The 24,620-nt window shown below is 34.8% G+C and overlaps 1 protein-coding gene across 1 annotated transcript in view; it reads left to right on the forward strand.

Annotated features, from left to right (window-relative positions):
- LOC133206147 (vacuolar protein sorting-associated protein 53 homolog) overlaps positions 1-24,620 on the forward strand; it is a 540,720-nt gene that overhangs the window by 107,756 nt on the left and 408,344 nt on the right. The gene's annotated exons all lie outside the window — the stretch shown is intronic.

The following is a 24,620-nucleotide window of genomic DNA, read 5'->3' on the forward strand; positions in this document are numbered from 1 at the left end:
GATTGGTTGGAGCTATGACTTTTATATTTCACATGATTGTGTATTCCTTGTGACAAGAACTTTCTTAGGATACCATCATATTTGACCTTTTGACCTTGGAGTTTGACCCACTTTTTGCAAAATTTTATGAGACTTTAACCTTGGCCAAATTATGCCCCCGATTGAAAGATCGTGGGGGTATATTGTTTTTGTCCTGTCTGTCTGTTTGTCTGTCTGTCTGTTGTCAACTTTAAACTTGCCCATAACATTTGATTGGTTAGAGCTATAACTTTCATATTTCACATGTGTATTCCTTGTGACAAGACCTTTCTTAGGGTACCATCATGTTTGACCTTTTTTACTTTGACCTTGGAGTTTGACCCACTTTTGCAAAATTTTATGAGACTTTAACCTTGGCCATAACTTCTGAACAGTTGGTGCTTGGGGTTTCAAACTTCACATGTGTATTCCTTGTGACAAGACCTTCCTCTAGATACCAACCACTTTGACCCTTTGACCTTGACATAGGAGTTTGACCTACTTTTGAAAAACTTCAATCTTGGCCATAACTTTTGAATGGTTGGTGCTAGGGCTTTCATACTTCACATATATAATCCTTGTGACAAGACCTTCCTTTAGATACCAACCACTTTGACCTTGACCTTGACATTTTACTTACTTTTAAAAAACTTTAACCTTCGTCATAACTTTTGAACAGTTGCAGCTAGGGCTTTCAAATTTCACAGGTATATTCCTTGAGAGAAGACCTTTCTTTGTGTACCAACATTTTTTATCTTTTGGTCTGGATTTTGACTTGCATTGGAGAAACTTGAATCTTCGCCATAAGCTGCCATACGGGGGCATCAGTGTTTCACAAACACATCTTGTCTCTGGTAGAAACCAGCAGTCTCGAAACGGGAGGTCCAAAACCTTACATATTCGAGACATTTACATTTGCTATGTAGTAGTTACAAAACAAAATTCCTATTATCAGAGATACTCCTAAAAAAAGCGAAACAAAAAAAGTGTTAAGTATGATAATAATAATAACTAGATCTGATCTCGTTGAGAGCAATGAGTGGGTCTTCCATCTAATTTTTGATAAGATGAGATAAGAATTTGACTGAGATTTTCATTCAAATATAATGATATAGATTGATTGTTAAGACAAACAGTTTTGCTTCAGTAATGTTTAACAAAATATTGATCATTAAAGGGTTATAAATTAAAGACTTTCGGCCCTTCTTGGCCGCCAATGTGAGAGGTCAGCCCCTTTTTCTTGATATCATCTTAACCCTTGTAGTGTCGATTGTCGATAAAGTGACGACCCAGATAATGCAATCACAGTGCCGGTCGTCGATAATGTGAGATCCGCCATGTTTTCCGTTCAGTGCCGGTTGTCAGTATATCGACTTTACACACATGACAATTTCTTTCGTATTTTAACCAATGAAATAAAGGGAATCCATTCATTTCAATGTTGTTTACTAAAAACAGATAGATTTTCCAGTAGTTTAATGATATGATTGGCTCTTGATGGGAAATTCCTTTATGTATTCTAAGAAAATGAAACTTGGTGATCGCGTGCTTTGGGGAAAGTTTGAAAACAAGATGGAGGTCGCAGAGAAGACACTTGATGGAAATACGCTTTTACAGCAATAGCATGCAGAAAATAAAAGATTCATTTCATGAAATATATCTAAATTAAGGTTCCGATGAAGAATTCTGATGATTTGATTCCATAGACATGAATATAACGTTGGAGCAGTCACTTTTGCGGACACTTGGATTTAAAAACATCGATGCTCCTCACCAGTTTCAAAGGTGAAAAAAAAATTGATACAAATGTGTCAAATGATCGCAAACTGATTGACATTTAAAGTTTATTATTTCTATAGCACCCCCGCACTACAAGGGTTAAAGCTCTCATGATTTTGAACACTTTTTGTTCAGCAGCTATTCAGAAATTCTTTTTCGTTTCTGAGATATTTGCAAAAGAAGTATTTAGGGGCTGGCCCTTCAACTCCTTAATTGGGATGTTTAATAAAACTTGAAAGGTTGCATATTGTTTAGAACATTATTTTGAACATCTTTTCTTCAATATTGCTTATCAAAATATTTCCCACTTTCGAGATATAAAGCCTCAAAGATTTAGTATTCTGGCCCATTATGGCCCCTAATTATGTAAAATATGACAAAAATATCATAATGTATAGTTGTAGATTGTTATGATAAACATTTTTGCTTCAGTAATGTATAACAAAATATTGATCGTTAAATAGTTATTTATTAAAGACTTTTGGCCCCTCTTGGCCCCTAATGTGATGAGTCAGCCATTTTTTTTTGATATCATATAAAAGATCTTGTAATTCTACACAATTTCTATTCAATATATTTTAAGAAAATATTCATAGTTTTGGAGATATGATAAAAAATGTCTCAAAAATTCACTTCTGATTCATATCCTAAATTTGGACCCCTACCAAGCTTCCATACTAAGCACTTTTGGAAAAATTGAAAACCCAGGTGCAAACTTCAACATGTTTTCTATAACCGCTGAGAATTTTAGTGCTCTAGCTGTTTCCATTTTTACGATTTTGTGCCGAGAAAATGGTCATCTGAAAATCAATTAAAGGGCAATAACTTCCGACTGGAAATGAATTTTGAGGATTTGAACAAAAAAGGATCATCTTCAGATCAGAATGCATTACCCCTGAAAAGAGCTAAATCCATGAAGGGGCTAAATCAGCCTATTTTTTCAGGAAAATTAAACTGAGGGGAAGAAGAAAATTAACAATAAAAATATTATCCTTGAGTATCAAACTTAAAAAGTTTATGCCAATTTTTTTTATTTGATGACATCATATTTGTACAGAAAACGTCTAAACGTGCACTTTGCTAGTTTTTATCAAAATGAAGCATTTTTTCGTCTTTGGTTCAAATTTTTGCTGTGGCCACACACTTTGAACAAAATAAAATTTATACCATTGAAAAGAGGATTAAAATATGAATAAATAAAGCACATTTTTAGGTCACCTGAGTCACTCAGGTGACCTATTGCTATCCGTTTTTGTCTGTCGTCGTGCGTCGTGCGATGTGCGTTAACATTTGAACATTTTTAGCTTCTTCTCTGAAACCGCTCAACCAATTTCAACTAAATTTGGCATATAGCATCTATGGGTGAAGGGGAACAAAAATTGTGAATTTCATGGTCCCTGCCCCCCTGGGGCCTGAGGGGTGGGGCTAAAACCACCAAAATTAATGCAATCTTTAAAAATCTTCTTCTTTACTCCTGGACATCAAGCAGTCAAACTGTTGGCATCATTGTGATAAGCATTGAGTCCTCTACCAAAATTGTGAAATTCATGGCCCAAGGGTCAGGGGTTCTGGTGCTAGGGCGGGGCTATATAGATCATATAGTGAAAGTGCATTATTTCTTTGAAAATCTTCTTCTCTGCTCCTGGGTATTAAATAAACTAACTAAGTATATAGTTATGATGAGTAAGAGTGACTCTTCCAAAATTGTGAAATTCATGGCCCCAGGGGCAGGGGTTCTGGTGTTAGGGCGGGGCTCTATTGATTATATAGTGAAAATGCATTAGTTCTTTGGAAATCTTCTTCTCTGCTCCTGGGTATTAAATAAACTAACTAAGTATATAGTAATGATGAGTAAGAGTACCTCTACCAAAATTGTGAAATTCATGGCCCCAGGGGCAGGGGTTCTGGTGTTAGGGTGGGGCTCTATTGATTATATAGTGAAAATGCATTAATTCATTTAAAATCTTCTTCTCTGCCCCTGGGTATTAAATAAACTAACTAAGTATATAGTTATAATGAGTAAGAGTGCCTCTTTCAAAATTGTGAAATTCATGGCCCCAGGGGCAGGGGTTCTGGTGTTAGGGCGGGGCTCTATTGATTATATAGTGAAAATGCATTAATTCATTGAAAATCTTCTTCTCTGCTCCTGGGTATTAAATAAACTAACTAAGTACATAGTTAGGATGAGCAAGAGTGCCTCTTCCAAAATTGTGAAATTCATGGCCCCTGGGTCAGGGGTTCTGGTGTTAGGGCGGGGCTCTATTGATTATATAGTGAAAATGCATTAATCCTTTGAAAATCTTCTTCTCTGCTCCTGGGTATTAAATTCAGTAACTAAGTACATAGTTATGATGAGCAAGAGTGCCTCTTTCAAAATTGTGAATTTCATGGCCCCTGGGTCAGGGGTTCTGGTGTTAGGGTGGGGCTCTATTGATTATATATTGAAAATGCATTAATCCTTTGAAAATCTTCTTCTCTACTCCTGGGTATTATTGAAACACATTAAATACATAGTTATGATAATCAAGGATGCCTCTTTCAAAATTGTGAAATTCGTGGCCCCTGGATCAGGGGTTCTGGTGTTAGGGCGGGGCTCTATTGATTATAAAGTGAAAATGTTTTAATTCTTTAAAAATCTTTTTCTCTGCACCTGGGTATTATTTAAACAAACTAAGTAAATTGTTATGATAAGCAAGGATGCCTCTTTCAAAATTGTGAAATTCATGGCCCCGGGGACAGGAGTTCTGGTGCTAGGGCGGGGCTATATAGATCCTGTAGAGAAGGTGAATTATTTCTTTGAAAATCTTCTTCTCTGCCCCTTGGTATTGCTTAAACAGGCTAAAGTACATTGTTATGATACACTAGGATGCCTCTTCCAAAATTGTGAATTTTATGACCCCAGGTTTAAGGGTTCTGGTGGGGGGTGGGGGGGGGGGGGGGGCTTCTATTGATTATAAAGTGAAAAAGCAAAATTTCTTTGAAAATATTCTTTTCTTCTTCTGGTTAAAAAAGCAAAGAAGCTAAGTGTATAGTTATGATGAGCAAGTGTGCTTCTTCCAGAGTAGTGAATTTCATGACCCCTGGGTCAGATGTGCTGGTGTGAGGGTGGGGCTCGTGATAATTTAGTGAAAATGCATTAATTCTATTAAATAATCCTGTTTGCTCCTTAGTGTTCAGCAGATAAACAAAGTGATGATGAGCAAACATATGGTCCCAGGGTCAGAAGCTCTGGTGTTTTGGGGTTGGGGGGTTGGGGGGGGGCTCTATTGATAATATAGTGAATCTGTAGTAAAAATGCATTATTTATTTAAAAATCTTCGCCGCACCTGGGCATATCTGAGGCAAACAGAGTAAAAGTTTTTATAAGGAAGGGAATTTTTACCAGATTTTTGAACATCTGGACCATTTGGTCAAGTGTTCTGGTCCTGGCCAGGGCTCTATTAGTTTGTATTCTACTGAGAGGAGTTATTCCCCTTTGCCATTTACTTTTGATAATTTATCACTGTAAATAATGTACTTGAAAGGTAAATAGAGAATTATGCAAAAGCTTTTATTGTATAATACAAAAAGTACTTTCATAGTTTTAATGATCAGATATACTTGTAAGTAGTAGATAAATAAAAATGAGACAAAAATAACTTGTCTTATTAAATATTCATCAAAGACCAAGAGATGCCAATGTAAGAGATTTCAACAAAGGATTAAAATAGTACAGAAGCATTGATAATTTGTTAATATACTGTATAGTGATAGTGATAAATGGGGAACAGATTAGAACCTAATTTATGAACTGTTAATGAATATTAAGACCAATTATTTTGTTGATCATGATCACCCTATTTTTCTTGCTTTTGGGCAACAAAGCTTCACCTTTCAGTTCATTTTATACTCTATGCATCCTTGAAATTGTTTTATCATACCCAGGTGACCGTTAAGGCCCTTGGGCCTCTTGTTATTTTGTTCGAGGGGTGTGGCCACATCGAAATTAATACTTTTCGTTCGATTCAAATACCTTAGCACCAACTCACACTGTGAAAATAGCGGGGATTACCCTACATTAATAGAAAAGAAAAAGATTCCATATTGTGTTTGTAAATATTAAAAAGTTTCGAAATGCGAATGTTATATTTATTATAAGTTATTTTGTGTTGTGGTGCATAAAAGTACGAAAAATTCTCGCTAAGCATGACTGCATGTAGATGCAATAATGTCGACATTTTGTGTACAACATGCCTCAGTCCTGACCCAAGACTTTTCCTTCAAGAAGTTGATCTATAACTCATCATTATGCTGAAATGTTAAAAAAAACTAAAAATGTGTTCTCTTTTCCTCTGACAGCCTATTTATTTATGCTTTGAATTCGTTTTCCAACTCCCGTCTCCTCGTCACCATGGTCACTATGTAATCAAAGGGAGATCACCCGAGAAACATGTAGGCTACATCTTTATTTTCTCCTGAGTGGCCGTGTCAGAATAGCCTAGAATATTAAACAATTAACATCGGAGTCAACTACCAAGACGTATTTATAATGATTTTTTTTGCCACCTTACAAAACATTAATGTCGTGAAGTCTGCATCGACAGCATACAAATGATTAATGTTACGTAATAGAGTCTATTATAACTATACATGTATCATAACCCATACCCAACATGCGTTTCAGAAATCGCCAGTGGCATTTTAAGACAAAAGATTAATTAATATTTATTAGTGAAAACCTTTACTGATCCGAGACCTCTTAACATGAATTATGTTACGAAGTACTGAACCTAGAAAATTCGAGTTGACAAATCAAACAAACAATAGATTGATTTTACAGATCGCTTGTAATTTTTGTGATAGGCCTCTATAAGAAAAATGTCCTATAGTGTATTTAAACGAATAACTTACTACCAAGGCAGTGACAACTCTTTAAGGTTTTAAGTAAATTCAGTATCGCATGCATGCTGTGACCTAGCCAACACATGAAAAAAAATGTCAAAGGGAGGCTACTTGCTATCTCTTTCTATTTTGAGTTACTCCGCTTAAATGTAACAGGCCCAAGGGAGAGAGGGCAACCAAGATTAGCAAGCATGTTTATACATGTAGTAGTATAAATTCATAGAGGGAGATTAGAGCATTGATATAAAATAAGAAGCCAAAAAAAAAAAAAAAAGGCAGGGGTTATTGGGAGGAGGGGGGGTGTTTCGGGATTCTCACTCTCACTCATTAAATACGTGGGACAGTTCGACCAATTACTGCTGCCATTTAAACAAGAAAGTAGTGAAGTGATATTAGTCCTTGTATATATAGTTTAAAAAAAATAAATTCAATAGCAGTTTTCATTTTCTTTCAATCTCCTTGATAAAAATTTAATTTAAAAACGATTGATTTTTCGTGACTCGGTTATTGCAAAAATTTATTATAGATCCCAGGCCCGTAGGTAGCAGTTTCAGTTTGGAGGGGGGTGGGGGGACAGCCATACATTTTCAGTTGGGGGCACTATCAACTACCAAAATTCCTTGACAAGCAAAAAAAAGGGGGGCATCAGACTTTTTTATTGACGGGGCACAAGCATATAGTAGCTTTGTTTTATATAGTATACTATATATCGGCAAAATTATGGGGGGGGGGCATGGCCATGTATCCTGAATGTGTTGTTATTATTAAAGGATATAACTGCTAATTTTGCCTGTCTATCGTATTTGTTTTGTTGTTGTTGTTGTTGTTGTTGTTGTTGAAAGGATGTCTATATAGAATATAACTTCATAGATCGGGCATTTGAACATGATATTTTGGGGGGGGGGTGGGGGTATGGTTATATGTCCCTCGACATGTGGTCTATAATTTTTGTAGACGGTCTGTAATAATAGCCATTTACTACTGCCAGTAGCCGTTTTTCGTATATTTTTGTTTCATTACAAAGAGTAACGATTCGAAGACGTCCAAGTTAAAAATCTCATATATGCAATATGTATACGATATTATGATTATTTTATCGTCTTCTGTACTCATTATCGCCTATCTATTTGTAGTTGTGTTAGAAATTGCACATGGAGAAATGAAATGTTATTTTAAATATTTGAAAATTATGAGTAAAATGTTAAAACTGGCTTTGAACTATATGAAAGTCTTAGTTGTTGTTGTGTTTCAATGTAATTTTCACTTCTCACCAGATAATCATTACTTTATGATTTTATTTAAAAGGGTTTATAATAGGTACTCCCCAAAATGGGAGTGTGTAAGATATGATAATATGATAAGGAAACGATTAGTTAGCAATAATAATTCGATCTTTTTCGTCATCTGAAATCTCTTTTCATACGTATTGTGGGTATATAAAAAACGTTTCTCTTTGATGATATAACATATTTATTATACCGGTAATTAGTGAACTTTATTTTGATTAAGTAATTTACATTGAGTAAAGTGGTACACTGCAATTTCCGTTTGTCTTGTTTTTTTTTAACTTCAGGTTCCATTTTGAAATAGAAATACTTCGGAAATCTTGTGTTTTTGTCGGACTCTTAATTTTTTGCGGCCGATTTGATGCTTTGAATCACTCTTGTTTAAAAGTCTGTAGTGGCTTCTATCCTGTCAATCTGTGGTGCGCAGGATTACCGTTAAACACATTATTTTACGTGTATTACATGTATGAACTACAATTTCATTTCAAATGTCCGGGATATGCCATAAATTACGGAGGTGCAACGAAATTCTGAAAATGACAATAAAACAGATGGTAATCTTCAAACGTATTCATTTTTAATGCAACTTTTCATTTTAATTTCATGTTTTTGTTATTAAAGCGTACTTGTGCATTTTCTGAAAAAAGACTATTTTTTGTTTGTACGCCGTATGACCATACAATAACACATTTAAGAAAGATAAAATCCTTATCCATGGCTATTATAGAACATATTTTACTACATTAATTCAGTTTTACTCAGATATGACGGATTAACAAGTTGTGTTTGTTTTCAGCTTAACGTCTCTCTTAGTATCATTTAAAATGTGTTACATGTATCAACGATTATACCAGACAACCGTTGTATATATCAAATATTTGGTATTTCTTTAGAGTACAAATAGCTTTAATTAAAAAATAAACCAAAAGTTTTCAGAACTTCTTGAAAAATACATAGTAAAATTTTCCCAAAATTTTAAAGAAAAGGCTTTATTGATTATTTTTATTCCATTAATGTACATATGTTACTTTCTTATACAAAATGCCAATGTCATGACGTTAAAGTATGTAACGTCAATGAATGACGTGATAGTATTAATAAGGAAAACTATACCAAATTTAAACAAATGTCAAAAGAAAACCAGAAAAGATATTGTTAAAAAATAAATTGTTTTACAACATACAAATCTTAGAGTTTTATGTGAGAAAGTTTCATTTATTTTGATGACTGGGCCGATTTAGCCCCTTCGTGGATTTAGCTCTTTAATGAAAATCGATTGAACCACCATTTGGGAGATATCTTCTGTACAAAAATTGTAAAGAAAAAGTGGAATAATAATAACTAGTAAACGAATTGTTCACAGAACAATTAGAGGTCTTTCCACCTTTTTAAGTGTTTCTGTGTCATTTGGGCTGAAAAAAAGAAGAAAAATGCAATATGCAAAAAAAAAAAAGAAAAAAAAAGTGCTTCTCCAGCTGGGATCAAACTCAAAACCCTTGGTTTGAAAGGCAGGTGCGCTAAACATTCGGCCACACATTCCGATAACATTCGCAAGTTAATTGTTTAAGACTATAGAAGAAATGCAAGCGTATTTTTAGAATCTGTAGGGGAAGAAAGAAGTTCCATAAAAGGAAATAGTTCCTGAATTTGCAAGCAGTATATAAAATAATAAGGGATGGGCTGCATGAGAAAGCGTTAACACTGTTCCCTAATGAAAATGTATTAATGGACTGTAGCCTGATTCATCGATATTGTGAGCATGCTGATTTTTTTGTAAATAGCTTCATTGTAAGCTTAAAAGATCGGGTTCGGATTTTTACATTTCTGACTGAATATCCTGAAATAAATATGAGACATTTAAATAAGCATTTCTTTGGGTTTCATTAAATATGTGTGGCCCAAATTAAACTCCAACATGCAATTTTAGAAGGGAAACACGACAATGAAATCGAGAATTGTTTTAATATACTGAAAATCGCTATTTCTGGAAACTGATTAATTCTAAATAAAAATCAAATAAATTCCAAATGTAAAAGAAAGAGAGAATGCTTGGTATTAAAATGTCGTATCATATCAGGAGAATTGAATGCTACTAATGACATCTGAAGAAATAGCCGATAAAAGGTTTCGATCATTTCTTCGTTCACCTGCACTTAAATTTCAAACACAACAGAACTTGTAGTTTCTGCCTTGAAACTTCATGACTTCTATAAACTTAAAAGACTCACCGTAAAACTCTCCAGAAAGTTTCTCTGGGGTCTATACTACATTTGTACCAAATTTGGTGTCGATCCGAGGTCTGGTTTGAATTCTAGAGTAATATTCTACGTTTTTTTTTTGTTTGTTTGTATGTTGTTTAACGTCCCTCTCGAGAATTTTTTCACTCATATGGAGACGCCACCACTTGCCGGTGGAGAGCTGCAAATTTGTCCTATGCTCGGCACTTACGGCCATTGAGCAGTGAGGGGTCTTTTTCGTGCCAACACCTACTGCGACACGGGACCTCGGTTTATACGGTCTCATCCGAAGGACCAGTCTCCACGTCCCACAGTGGGATTCGAACCCGTGACATAAGGATCAACTCCTTACCTCGCGACTCTAGAGCGAACGCTCTAACCACTGTGCCACATGGGCGACTTTCTACGTTGTTGTTGATGTGATTTTTTTTTTTTTTAAGAAGGGGGGGTGAATTATTTATTTTATGCCTCTTTGAAACTAGGAATTGTAACTACTTCCACATCCTTAAGCCTTATTGTGACCTTTGAGTCAAGGTCAAAGGTCAAAGATCAAAGTTATTACCAAAAAAAAAAAAAGCAAAACAACCCCAAGAAATCTTTACTTTCTCTGTTTTTCCTAATACTGGAGCTGGATGCATGTCCTTACTTTTCCATTTGACCCAAGGACAAAGGTCAAGGTCAAAGTTCAAGGTCATTTGGTTAATTGCTATATTTTACACATATATAAGGAATTTCTTATGTTTTTAAATGACTTTGACCTTTGATCCTGACCTATATTTCAAGGTCAAAGGTCAAATATGCCGATGCTGTTGGTCCCATGTCTCTAGGATACTCCATTTTAAAAAAAATTTCATTAAATGTAAGTAGCGTAAACTTTCAGGGGCAGTAATTCATACAAGGGACCAAAGAATGCTTTCGCAATGATAGACTGAAGAGAGTACTAAATTAGTCAAAGACACTGATGAAGGTTTGGAATCTCTACGGTTTATGGTTTCGGAGGAGTAGCAATTACAAGGTTTTATTGCAAAAGGGGTGATAACTTTTGAATGGGTCAAGCTCGGGGGACAAGAATGAAATCTTTGAAATAGTTTTAGAAGGACATATTATAGATGCAAAGATATTCAGTATATGTTGAAAGACAAAAGAGATATCAAAAAAGCTAATTTTCTCATATTTTGAATGACCTTGACCTTTGACCTTCACAAAAATTTCAAGGTCAGAGGTCACAAAATCTAATGCAGTTGGTCCCATGTCTTTACGACTTATCGTTTAGAGAATTTTGTCATTATTCGTAAACATCAAAAACTCTCAGGGGCAGTAATTTATTAAAGGGCTCAACAAATCGTTTCACAATGAAAAGATTGAAAAGTCCTCTCGAGTAGTCGAAAACATTGGTGAAGGTTCTGTATCTCTACGGTTTACGGTTTCGAAGGAGTAGCGATAACAGGCTATTCTTGCGAAAGGGGCAATAACTTCGTAAGAGGTCATAGGTCAAACACGGGGGGTCGTTTTTCGAAATAACTTTTAATGTCCAGTATCATGAACTATAAAGTTTTTCGATAAGTCTTGCGGTTTCAAAAGTCCGGGAAGAAAAAAAATAATAACTAGTAGACTAATTGTTCACAGAACAATTAGAGGTCTTTCCACCTTCTTTAGGTTTCTTTAATTTATATATTTTTCTCTCTAAAGTTAATTTTTATCCAAAAAGAATCCATAAAGGCTTGAAAGATGAAAAAATGAAAATTTTAAAAATTTTGAAATGACCTTGACCTTTAACTTTTTCCGCATATTGAAGGTCAAAGGTCATGAATCACATTGCAATTGGTCTCATGCTTCCACGACTTTTAGTTTTAAAGTTACAAGGTTTAATAGTAAGCGCAAAGACGTTAAAGGGTGATAACTCATATAAGGGGTCATCGGATCCTTTTGCACTGAATAGATTGAAGTTGTGTCTAAGGACCCTGAAGACATTAGTGAAGGTTTGATGTCTCTACAATCTACGGTTTCAGAGGAGTAGCGATAACAATGTTTTTCGCACAAGGGGCAATAACTTTCAAAGGGGTTAAGCTTAGGGGACAAGAATGATATCTTTGAAATAGATTTAAGAGTACATATTAATGATGCAAAGATATTTAGGATATGTTGAAAGACAAAAGATCTATAAAAAGAGCTTAATTTCTCATATTTTGAATGACCTTGACCTTTGACCTTTGCATATATTTGAAGGTCAAAGGTCAATGAATCTTATGCAGTTGGTCCCATCTCTCTACAACTTATCGTTTTGAAAATTTTTAATTATTCGTAAGTTTCATAAACTTTCAGGGGCAATAACTCATAAAAGGGGTTGACGAATACTTTCGCAATGAAAAGACTGAAGAGTCCCCTCAATTAGTCGAAGACATTGGTGAAGGTTCCGTTCCTCTACGGTTTATGGTTTCGAAGGAGTAGCGATAACAAGCTATTCTTGCGAAAGGGGCAATAACTTCGTAGGAGGTCATAGGTCAAACACGGGGGGTCGTTTTTCGGAATAACTTTTGATATCCAGTATCATGACCTATAAAGTTTTTCGATAAGTCTTGCAGTTTCAAAAGTCCGGGAAGAAAAATAATAATAATAATAATAATAACTAGTAGACTAATTGTTCTCGAACAATTAACTCTTTAACTGCTACACACTATTTATAGATAGCCTGCTGCTGATAAGAACTCAGGCTGCCTACCAGCACTGGTTTACTAGCTCACTTCCAGAGATAATTTCAAGCTGTGATGGAATGAAAACACAGTGCAGCAGTCAACACATTTATTGCTCATTATCTGATTATCTATGCATAATTGATAAAAACATGTATAACAAAAAATGATCTTCACATATTTATCTTACATATGGTATAATTCTTAACACATGTTTTATTTACAAAATTGTAATTTAGCAATAAATTTATTAATTTTTACAAAGAAAATTACAGTAGAGAGAGTTTTTTTTGATTTATTCTTCACATTTTCCTTTAGAAATTTACATATTTTGCACATGATACTTTTCAAAGCATCCATTATCTATGCACAGAAACACTTGACACTGTTTGCACTGAATGTTCACTTCATGTCTCCTCTTTTCTTTAGTGCATTGCTTGCATTTCCCTCGCTTAGTAAGTCTTACCGGCCAGTGGGCTTTGCCCTCACTATCCACATTTGACTTTGCTTTTCTTTTCCTTGATCCACGGAAAGTTACAATTAGTTTCTTGCAAAGTTCCATCCGGAAACTGAGTTGTGTCCTGGTTATTTCTCTGCCCCTTTTTGTCGTCAGTTTGTGGTTTGGTGATTCTTTCATACAGATGTATGAATTTACAATAGCTAGATCCACCAGAAACCATAACAAATACTTCCACCATTTTTTCGACTTGCGGCATGTAGAGTACTGCATACGCAATTGGTCTGCCCTGTCTACTCCGAACATGTACCTGTTATATTGCTGACCAATTACTGGGCATGGAACTTCTTTTAAATTGCCATCCTTCTGTTTTCTCTGAACATTGATGTGTTCATTTGGATCAGAATTTGTTGACAAATAAAAGACAGTCTTTTTGTCCCTCCAAGCAGTTGCACAGAGTTCATTTTTTTGGAGGATTTTATGATCACCATGGTTTTTTAACTTACATGACTTGATTCCCTCGGGCATGCCTTTTCGGTTGGCACAAACGGTCCCACAGCAGTAAACTTCCTCTGCATACAAGTCGGTAAAAAGTCGTGGAGATGAGAAGAAGTTATCCATGTACACATGATGGCCTTTATGGACTATTTTCCTTGTTAGATCCTTTACAACTCTGGTCCCAAGTCCTTCTTCTGTAGTACCACCATCAACTTTACCCGTGTATATTTGGAATTCATGGCAGTATCCATTTTGAGGTGACGCACGCTCCCAAACCTTTATTCCAAACTTCGTAGGCTTCGCTGGCAGGTACTGTTTGAATGATAACCTACCCTTGTAGGCTATCATTCCTTCATCTATACTTTGTTCTCGAGGGGGATTATAGTTGTCCAGACATTTTTGCAATACATCATCTAAGACTGGCCGAATATGGCATAATTTGTCATGACCAGCTGTTCTCCTTGGTGGATTATTTGTGACATCATTACAATGTAAGTATTTTGTTATAAGTTCAAAGCGCGCTCTTGTCATAATCTCTGGAATAGATTGAAATCCAAAGGGCCACTTTTGACTCCACGCTAAAGAATATGTTGGAATCTGCACCACAGAAAAATAAATATAGATTCCAAAGAATGCCTTCATTTCTTCAAGTCCAACTTCCTTCCACTTAGGGTCTGGCTTTGTCTCTTGGCATTTTTCTGCATAAGAATTTGTTTCCTCCACTATTTTGGTAAACAAACTGTCATCAAAAAACTTCAAGAAGAAATCAAGTTCATCTTTCTCCTTTTCAAGAGTAAATGTGGCACCTACCGGCTCTGTAAATGGCCTGTTGACAGGCTTGCGTAAAACTGAACGCCATGCCAAATCCTCGTCATCACTCTCCGATTCCGAGCTAGAATCGGCAGTAGAAAGTTCGGGAGTTGATACTGGAGACACAGATATATCACTTCCAACTTCACGAACTTGAAAATTTTCATTTGCTGTTTCAAAATATCCAAAAGAAAACTCAGAACTATCATCGCTACTTGCTTCCACCATCTTGACTACATCACGCTTTCTCAAAATATCGATCGTGTTTCACCCATCTGTATTTGGTTTTCCCCTTTCCAAATTTGGCATTTAATGACGTATATAGGTCGAGTCAACATTTGTCTTGATCCCTTTCATTGGTTTATAAAGTCATGTGACAGCTTTTCTGACCAATGATCGCTTATTTTACATAGGTAAATCAGACGGAAATTTACGTCTTCAAGTATACAAGCATGGCTGCCGATATCGTATATCTGCGTCTCTGAGTATGCAGCGCAGTTATATACGGACGCAAATATACGTCTCTGAGTATGAGAGCGGCTTAGATAAGGACGTAAATATACGTCTGTAGCAGTTAAAGAGTTAAAGGTCTTTCCACCTTCTTTAAATTTCTTTAATTTTCATATTTTACTCTCTAAAGTTAATTTTTATACAAAAAGAATCCAGTAATGGCTTGAAAATAGAAAAAAATGAAAATTTTGAAAATTTTGAAATGACCTTGACCTTTGACCTTTACCACACATTAAAGGTCAAAGGTTAAGAATCACATTGCAATTAGTTTCATGCTTCTAGGACTTATACTTTTAAAGTTATAAGGCCTACTATTAAGCGCAAAGCCGTTAAAGGGCGATAACTCATATAAAGGGTCATCAGATCCTTTCGCACTGAATAGATTGAAGTTGTGTCTAAAGACCCTGAAGACATTAGTGAAGGTTTGATGTCTCTACGGTCTACGGTTTCAGAGGAGTAGCGATAACAAGGTTTTTCGCACAAGGGGCAATAACTTTCAAAGGGGTTAAGTTTAGGGGACAAGAATGAAATCTTTGAAATAGTTTTAGAAGGACATATTAAAGATGCAAAGGCATATAGTATATGTTGAAAGACAAGAGAGTTATAAATATCTCATAGTTTGAATGACCTTGACCTTTGACCTTGACATAAATTTCAAGGTCAAATGTCAAAGAATTCAATGCAGTTGGTTTCATGTCTCTACGACTTATGGTTTTGAAAATTTTTAATTTTTCATGAATATCAAAAACTTTCAGGGGCAATAACTCATTGAAGTGGTCAACGAATTCTTTCGCAATGAATAGATTGAAGAATCCCCTCAATTAGTCAAAGACATTGGTGAAGGTTTCGTACCTCTACGGTTTACGGTTTCGAAGGAGTAGCGATAACAAGCTATTCTTGCGAAAGGGGCAATAACTTCGTAAGAGGTCAAAGTTCAAACATGGGGGGTCGTTTTTCGGAATAACTTTTAATATCCAGTATCATGAACTATAAAGTTTTTCGATAAGTCTTGCGGTTTCAAAAGTCCGGGAAGAAAAATAATAATAACTAGGAGACTAATTGTTCTCGAACAATTAGAGGTCTTTCCACCTTCTTTAAATTTCTTTAATCTTATATTCTACTATCCAATGTTAATTTTATTGCAAAAAAAATCCATAAATGGCTTGAAAGATAGAAAAGATGAAAATTTTAAAATTTTGAAATGACCTTGACCTTTGACCTTGAACAAATATTCAAGGTCAAAGGTCAAGGGTCACATTGCACTTGACCCCATGCTTCTATGTCTTTTACTTAGAAAGTTATGAGGTTTAATAGTAAGCGCAAAGACGTTAAAGGGCGATAACTCATATAAGGGGTCATCGGATACTTTTGCACTGAATAGATTGAAGTTGTGTCTAAAGACCCTGAAGACATTGGTGAAGGTTTTGTGTCTCTACGGTTTACGGTTTCGGAGGAGTAGCGATAACAAGGTTTTCAGTAAAAGGGGCAATAACTCTTAAAGGGGTAAATCTTAGGGGACAAGCATGAAATATTTGAAATAGTTTTAAGAGGACATATTAATGGTACAAAGATACTTAGTATACATTGAAAGACAAAAGAGATATAAAAAGAGCTTAATTTCTCATTTTTTGAATGACCTTGACCTTTGACCTTGACATAAATTTCAAGGTCTGAGGTCAAAGAATCTTATCCAGTTAGTTTCATGTCTCTACGACTTATCGTTTTGAAAAAAAATTATTATTTGTAAACTTCAAAAACTTTCAGGGGCAGTAACTCATAAAAGGGCTCCACGAGTACATTCGCAATGAAAAGATTGAAGAGTCTCCTCAAATAGTCGAAGACATTGGTGAAGGTTTCGTACCTCTATGGTTTACGGTTTCGAAGGAGTAGCGATAACAAGCTTTTATTGCAAAAGGGGTAATAACTCTTAGAGGGGTCAAAGTTCATATACGCAGGGTCAACTGTAAAAATCTTTTAAAGAGTACATTCTTATAGACTATAAATCTTTTCGATATATCTTGAAACATAGAATCACATCAGGGGGTGGAAAAATAATAATAATAATAATAATAATAATAAACAGAAGAATATCAATAGGTCTTTCCACAGAAAGGTGGAAAGACCTAATAATAATAATAATAAACATAAGCATTTCAAGAGGTCTTTCCACAGAAAGGTGGAAAGACCTAATAATAAACATAAGCATTTCAAGAGGTCTTTCCACAGAAAGGTGGAAAGACCTAATAACTAGTAAACTAATTGTTCAGAGAACAATTAGAGGCCTTTCCACCTTTTTAAGTGTTTCTGTGTCATCTGAGCTGAAAAAAAAGAAGAAAAATGCAACCAAAAAAAAAAAAAAATGCTCCTCCAGCTGGGCTCGAACTCAAAACCCTTGGATTGAAAGGCAGGTGCGCTAACCATTCGGCCACGCATTCCGATAACATACATAAGTTAATTGTTTAAGACTATAGAAGAAATGCAAGCGTATTTTTAGAATCGGTAGGGGAAGAAAGAAGTTCCGTAAAAGGAAATAGTTCCTGAACTTGCAAGCAGTATATAAAATAACAAGGGACGGGCTGCGTGAGAAAATGTTAACACTGTTCCCTAATGAAAATGTATTAATGGACTGTAACCCGATTCATCGATATTGTGCGCATGCTGAATTTTTTGTAAATAGCTTCCTTGTAAGCTTAAAAGATTGGGTTCGGATTTTAACATTTCTGACTGAATATCCTGAAATAAATATGAAACATTTAAATATGCATTTCTTTGGGTTTAATTAAATATGTGTAGCCCAAATTAAATTCCCAACATGCATTTTTAGAAGGGAAACACGACAATGAAAGCGAGAATTGTTTTTTTATATACCGATAATCGCTATTTCTGGAAACTGATTAATTCTAAATAAAAATCAAATCAATTCCAAATGTAAAAGAAAGAGAGAATGCTTGATATTAAAATGTCGTATCATATCAGGAGAATTGAATGCTACTAACGACATCTGAGGAAATAGCCGATAAAAGGTTTAGATCATTTCTTCGTTCACCTGCACTTAAATTTCAAACACAACAGAACTTGTAGTTTTTGCCGTGAAACTTCAGGACTTCTACAAACTTATAAGACTCACTGTAAAACTCTCCAGAAAGTTTCTCTGAGGTCTATACTACATTTTAAACCGAATTTGGTGTCGATCCGAGGTCTGGTTTGAATTCTAGAGTAATATTCTGCGTTGTTGTTGATGTGATTTTTTTTTTTTTAAGAAGGGGGGGTGAATTATTCATATTATGCCTCTTTTAAACTAAGAATTGTAACTACTTCCACATCCTTAAGCCTTATTGTAACCTTTGGGTCAAGGTCAAGGTCAAAGGTCAAGGTCATTAAAAAAACAAAAACAAAAAAAACCCAAGAAATCTTTACTTTCTAAGTTTTCACCTGATACTGGAGCTGGATGCATGTCTTTCTATTTGACCCAATGTCAAGGTCAAAGGTCAAGGTCAAAGTTCAAGGTCATTTGGCGAATTGCTATATTTTACACATATATAAGGGATTTCTTATGATTTTAAATGACCTTGGCCTTTGACCTTGACCTATATTTCAAGGTCAAAGGTCAAATATGCCGATGCAGTTGGTCCCATGTCTCTAGGATACACCGTTTTAAAAATAAGTTCTTTAAATGTAAGTAGCATAAAATTTCAGGGGCAGTAACTCATACAAGGGACCAAAGAATGCTTTCGCAATGATAGAATGAAGAGAGTACTAAATGAGTCGAAGACACTGATGAAGGTTTGGAATCTCTACGGTTTACGCTTTCGGAGGAGTAGCGATAACAAGGTTTTGTTGCAAAAGGGGTGACAACTTTTGAATGGGTCAAGCTCGGGGGACAAGAATGAAATCTTTGAAATAGTTTTAGAAGGACATATTATAGATGCAAAGATATTCAGTATATGTTGAAAGACAAAAGAGATATTAAAAAAGCTAATTTTCTCATATTTTGAATGACCTTGACCTTTGACCTCTATATAAATTTCAAGGTCAAAAGGTTGAGATATCCAATGCCATTGGTCCCATGTCTCTACGATTAATCGTTTAAAAAAAAAAAAAATTATTCGTAACCATCAAAAACTTTCAGGGGCAATAACTAATTAAAGGGGTTCATGCAACCTTTCACACTGAAAAGATTGAAGAGTCTACTAAATTAGTTGAAGACATTAGTGAAGGTTTCGTATCTCTTAGGTTTAAGGTTTCGAAGGAGTAGCGATAACAGGCTTTTATTGCGAAAGGGGTTATAACTCCTTGAGGGGTCAAAGTTCATATACGCAGGGTCAACTGCAAAAATCTTTTATGAAGTACATTCTTATGGACTATAAATCTTTTCGATAACTTATGAAACAAAAAATCATTCGGCAGAAAAATAATAATAATAACTAGTAGACTAATTGTTCACAGAACAATTAGAGGTCTTTCCACCTTTTTAAGTGTTTCCATGTAATTTGGGCTGTAAAAAAAGAAGAAAAATGCAAAAAAAAAAAAAAAAAAAAAAAAAAAAAAAAGTTCTTCCAGCAGGGATCGAACTCATAACCCTTAGCTTGAGAGGCAGGCGCGCTAACCACTACGCCACGAATTCCAATGAAGATGTATGCAGTAAACTACCTATTTAAGAATAAAAAATTGTTGTACAACGTAGTTATCGGAATTGAATAGTTTTGAGAAACATGTTTCCATATCATTTGGCTTTCAAAAGAACAAAAGAAACAAAGAAAGAATAAGAAGGAGAAAAATACAAGAAAATAAATAAAACTCAAAAATTCGTCTTTTGCTGTAGATTTATTGTCGGGCTCGTTTCTCTGTAGAGTTCAAAAGGTCTTCGCGCAGCTCCAAAAAAAGATGTTTTTTTTTTTTTTTTTTTTTTTTTTGCGATTTAGGGGCCAATTTTTCTCTCTTTCCCCTTCTCTCTCCCTTTCTCTCTCTCTCTCTCTCTCTTCTTTTTTTCTTTTTTGCTTCCGTGTTGATGGCATTTGTTTACATAGTTACCATGGAAGTACAATGCATGACGTGTTTTACTGTGCATGTCGTAATTCTATTTTTGTGCATTATGCTTACGAAGGTTTAATTTGAGGTGTTAAATGTTCTGATTTAGTTAAACTACTTAGAAAAGTGCCGATGATATAAATCGGACTCGAGGCTAATATTTTATGGTATGTAGGTCGTCATATTCGAAAACATGGATTGGACTCAAAGCGACCTGACTGTGGATCCTAAGATTGTTGCAGGTTCAGTATGAAGATTCCTGAATGAAACAAGCTTCCATGTGGGTTATATTAAATGCAGCTATGATAAATAAAATGTTCTACATGCATTTTAAGAAGAAAACAAGATAATTAAAGCGTGGAATAGTTTATTTCATACAATAATATTGGTTTAACCCCCCCCCCCCTTTAATATATTCTGTATTTCTCATATATTGGATGACCTTGACCTTTGACCTTGACCTAAATATGAAGAACAAAAATGCAAGAATCCATTTCAGTTGTTCCCATGTCTCTACGTCTATGTGTTAAAATTTTTTTTCAAGTTAACGTAAACAGCAAAAAAACTTCAGGGGCAATAAGTCGTACAAGGCTTCGATGAATCCTTTCGCAACGATAGATTGAAAAGCCCTCTCGATTAGTGGAAAGCATTGGTGAAGGTTCTGTATCTCTACGGTTTGTGGTTTCAGAGGAGTAGCGATAACAAGGTTTTTTGCACAAGGGGCAAGAACTTTTTAATGCGTCAGACTCTACGGGTCAAAAAGAGAAATTTGATAACAGTTTTATAAGGACATTTGATATATTTGATGTTATGTAATATATGTTGTAAGACAAAAGAGATATAAAAAGAGTTATAATTCTCATATTCAGAGTGACCTTGACCTTTGACCTTGAACAAATTTTGAAGGTCAAATGATGAAAAATCCAATGCAGTTGGTTTCGTGTCTCTACAATTAATCGTTTTAATATTTTTCATTATATGTAAAGAACAAAAACATTCAGGGGGCAATAACTCATCAAAGTGCTCGATCTATCATTTCGCAATGCAAGATCAAAAAGTCTTCTCAAGTAGTCGAAGACATCGGTGAAGATTTCTTACTTCTAGGGTTTACGGTTTCGGAGGAGTAGCGATAACAAGCTTTTATTGCGAAAGGGTTCATAACTCTTTGAGGGGTCAAAGTTCATATACGCAGGGTCAACTGCAAAAATCTTTTATGAAGTACATTCTTATGGACCATGAATCTTTTCGATAAATCTTGAAACTCAAAAACACACGGCGGAAAAATAATAATAATAATAAACAGAACAATTTCAATAGGACTTTCCACAGAAAGGTGGAAAGCCCTAATAATAAACAGAACAATTTCAATAGGTCTTTCCACAGAAAGGTGGAAAGACCTAATAAACATAAGCATTTCAAGAGGTCTTTCCACAGAAAGTTGGAAAGACCTAACTAGGAGACTAATTGTTCAGAGAACAGTTAGAGGCCTTTCCACCTTTTTAAGTGTTTCCGTGTCATTTGGGTTGAAAAAAAGGAGAAAAATGGAAAAAATGCAAAAAAAAAAAAAAAAAAAAAATGCTCCTCCAGCTGGGATCAAACTCAAAACCCTTGGGTTGAAAGGCAGGTGCGCTAACCATTCGGCCACGCATTCCGATAACGTACTTAAGTTAATATAAAATAACAAGGGACGGGCTGCGTGAGAAAACGTTAACACTGTTCCCTAAGAAAATGTATTAATGGACTGTAAGCCCGATTCATCGATATTGTGAGCATGCTGAATTTTTTGTAAATAGCTTCGTTGTAAGCTTAAAAGATTGGGTTCGGATTTTAACATTTCTGACTGAATATTCTGAAATAAATATGAAACATTTAAATAAGCATTTCTTTGGGTTAAATTAAATATGTGTAGCCCAAATTAAATTCCCAACATGCATTTTTAGAAGGGAAACACGACAATGAAAGCGAGAATTGTTTTGAATATACCGAAAATCGCTATTTCTGGAAACTGATTAATTCTCTCGGATAAAATAATTTCAGATTACAACCCATTGTTCCTGCAAATCTCATTAAAATCCATCCAGTAGTCTCTGAGAAATTGCGTGCACAAAATTAGATGGTCAGAAAAATAATAATAATAAGAAGAAACAGTAGAATCACTAAAAGGTCTTCCGTGGATATAATAAATAATAATGAAAACTAGATACTCGTTGCGAGCAACGAGAGGTCTTCCGTCCGAATAACCATCCCTAACTGTGATATTCTTTGCACATAAAAGTACATTTATATCTGCTCGTTGTAAAGACATCTAAAAATTTAACGAGTCTTTAAAAAGATTTTTTATTTATAAGAAAAAAAATAATAAAAAGAGCACAGAATTCACAAAGAGAAAAACAAAGTTCAACATCATTGATAAAGATGAAAACGTAAATTTAAGCGAAAAATTCAGATATAGTCAGGATTAAACCAAGATCGGCTGCCCAAAAAGAGCTAGGTTCACTTTGACCTTGAAATATAGGTCAAAGGTCAAGGTCATTTAAAAACATAAGAAATCCCTTATATATGTGTAAAATATAGCAATTCACCAAATGACCTTGAACTTTGACCTTGACCTTTGACCTTTACATTGGGTTTGGTTTATCTATAAAAAATATTTATGGGAAAGTAAAATACTCAAATTATGTAGTTTTTGGCTTATAGCCGGATTTTTGACGTTTTTGTTTCCTGTGGGACCAACATATTTCGAAACTACAAATAAGATGCAATAATGTGATGCAAAAAAAGATTCAAAAAAGAAAAGTTGAAATTTTCGATTTCTTTGATCACTTCCTGTGACGACCGGAAGTGACGGCTGACACTCTTAACCCAAATGGTTTTGCCTACTCCTCAAGATCTATTACTCATATAAGTTTGGTGTCTTAATCTCTTACCATTTCTGAGATATAACTGGGACAAAATATTTCTGAAAAAAACGGAAATTGGACATATCTGACGACAGGAAGTGAATCTTGAAAAAATGCAAAAAAACGCCTGGGTGTATTTTCACTCTCTATCATCCCTGAAAATTTCGAGAAAATCCGTCCAGCCATCTCTGAGAAATCGAGGGGACAAGAAAAGGGGAAAAAAAAAAAATAATAATAACTAGATGGTTCTCATTGCGAGCAACGAGTGGGTCTTCCTTCTGATTTTGGATAAGATTATTCAAGATCTTGACTGAGATATTCCTCTGTAAAAAGTGAAAGGATGCATATTGTTTAAAACATTATTCTGAGCTTCTTTTGTTCATTATTGCTTATCAAAATATTTCTCCTTGTTTGAGGTGTCAAAGATTTAGCATTTTGACCCTTATGGCCCCTTATTACGTAACATATGATCAAAACTTTATAATATATAGTTGCAGAATGTTAAGATGAACATTTTTTCTTCAATAATCTATAACAAAATATTGATCGTTAAGGAGTTATAGATGAAGGACTTTTGGCCCTTCTGAGCCCCTAATTTGAGGGGTCAGCCCCTTTTTCTTGATATCAAATAAAAGGTCTTGTGATTTTGAAGACTTTTTGTTCAACAACTATTCAGAAATTTCCTTTCGTTTAAGAGATATATAGAATAACACTATTTAGGGGTCAGCCCTCCAACTCCTTAATGGGGATGTCTTGCAAAAACTAAAAGGGTGTATATTGTTTAGAACATTATTCTGAACATCTTTTGTTCAAAATTGCTTAATATCAAAATATTTCCCCTTTTCGAGATATAATGTGTCAAAGATTTAGCATTTTGGCCCCTTATGGCCCCTTATTACATAACATATGATCAAAACTTTATAATATATAGTTGCAGAATGATAAGATGAACATTTTTGCTTCAGTAATTTATAACAAAATATTGATCATTAAAGAGTTATACATGAAAGACTTTTGCTCCCTCTGAGCCCCTAATTTGAGGGGTCAGCCCCTTTTTCTTGATATCAAATAAAAGGTCTTGTGATTTTGAAGACTTTTTGTTCAACAACTATTCAGAAATTTCCTTTCGTTTAAGAGATATATAGAATAACAATATTTAGGGGCCAGCCCTCCAAGTCCTTAATGGGGATGTCTTGCAAAAATTATAAGGGTATATATTGTTTAGAACATTATTCTGAACATCTTTTGTTCAATATTGCTTATCAAAATATTTCCCCTTTTCGAGATATAATGTGTTAAAGATTTAGCATTCTGGCCCCTTGTGGCCCCTTATTACGTAACATATGATTAAAATTTTATAATATGTACTTGCAGAATGTTAAGATGAACATTTTTGCTTCAATAATTTATAACAAAATATTGATCATTAAAGTTATAGATGAAAGACTTTTTGCCCTTTTGAGCCCCTAATTTGAGGGATCAGCCCCTTTTTTTGATATCAAATGAAAGGTCTTGTGATTTTGAAG

This window comes from Saccostrea echinata, unplaced genomic scaffold (genome assembly GCF_033153115.1).
Source record: "Saccostrea echinata isolate AGI-Se365-2 ecotype Australia unplaced genomic scaffold, CSIRO_AGI_Sech_v1 ptg000054l, whole genome shotgun sequence".
NCBI lineage: Eukaryota > Metazoa > Mollusca > Bivalvia > Ostreida > Ostreidae > Saccostrea > Saccostrea echinata.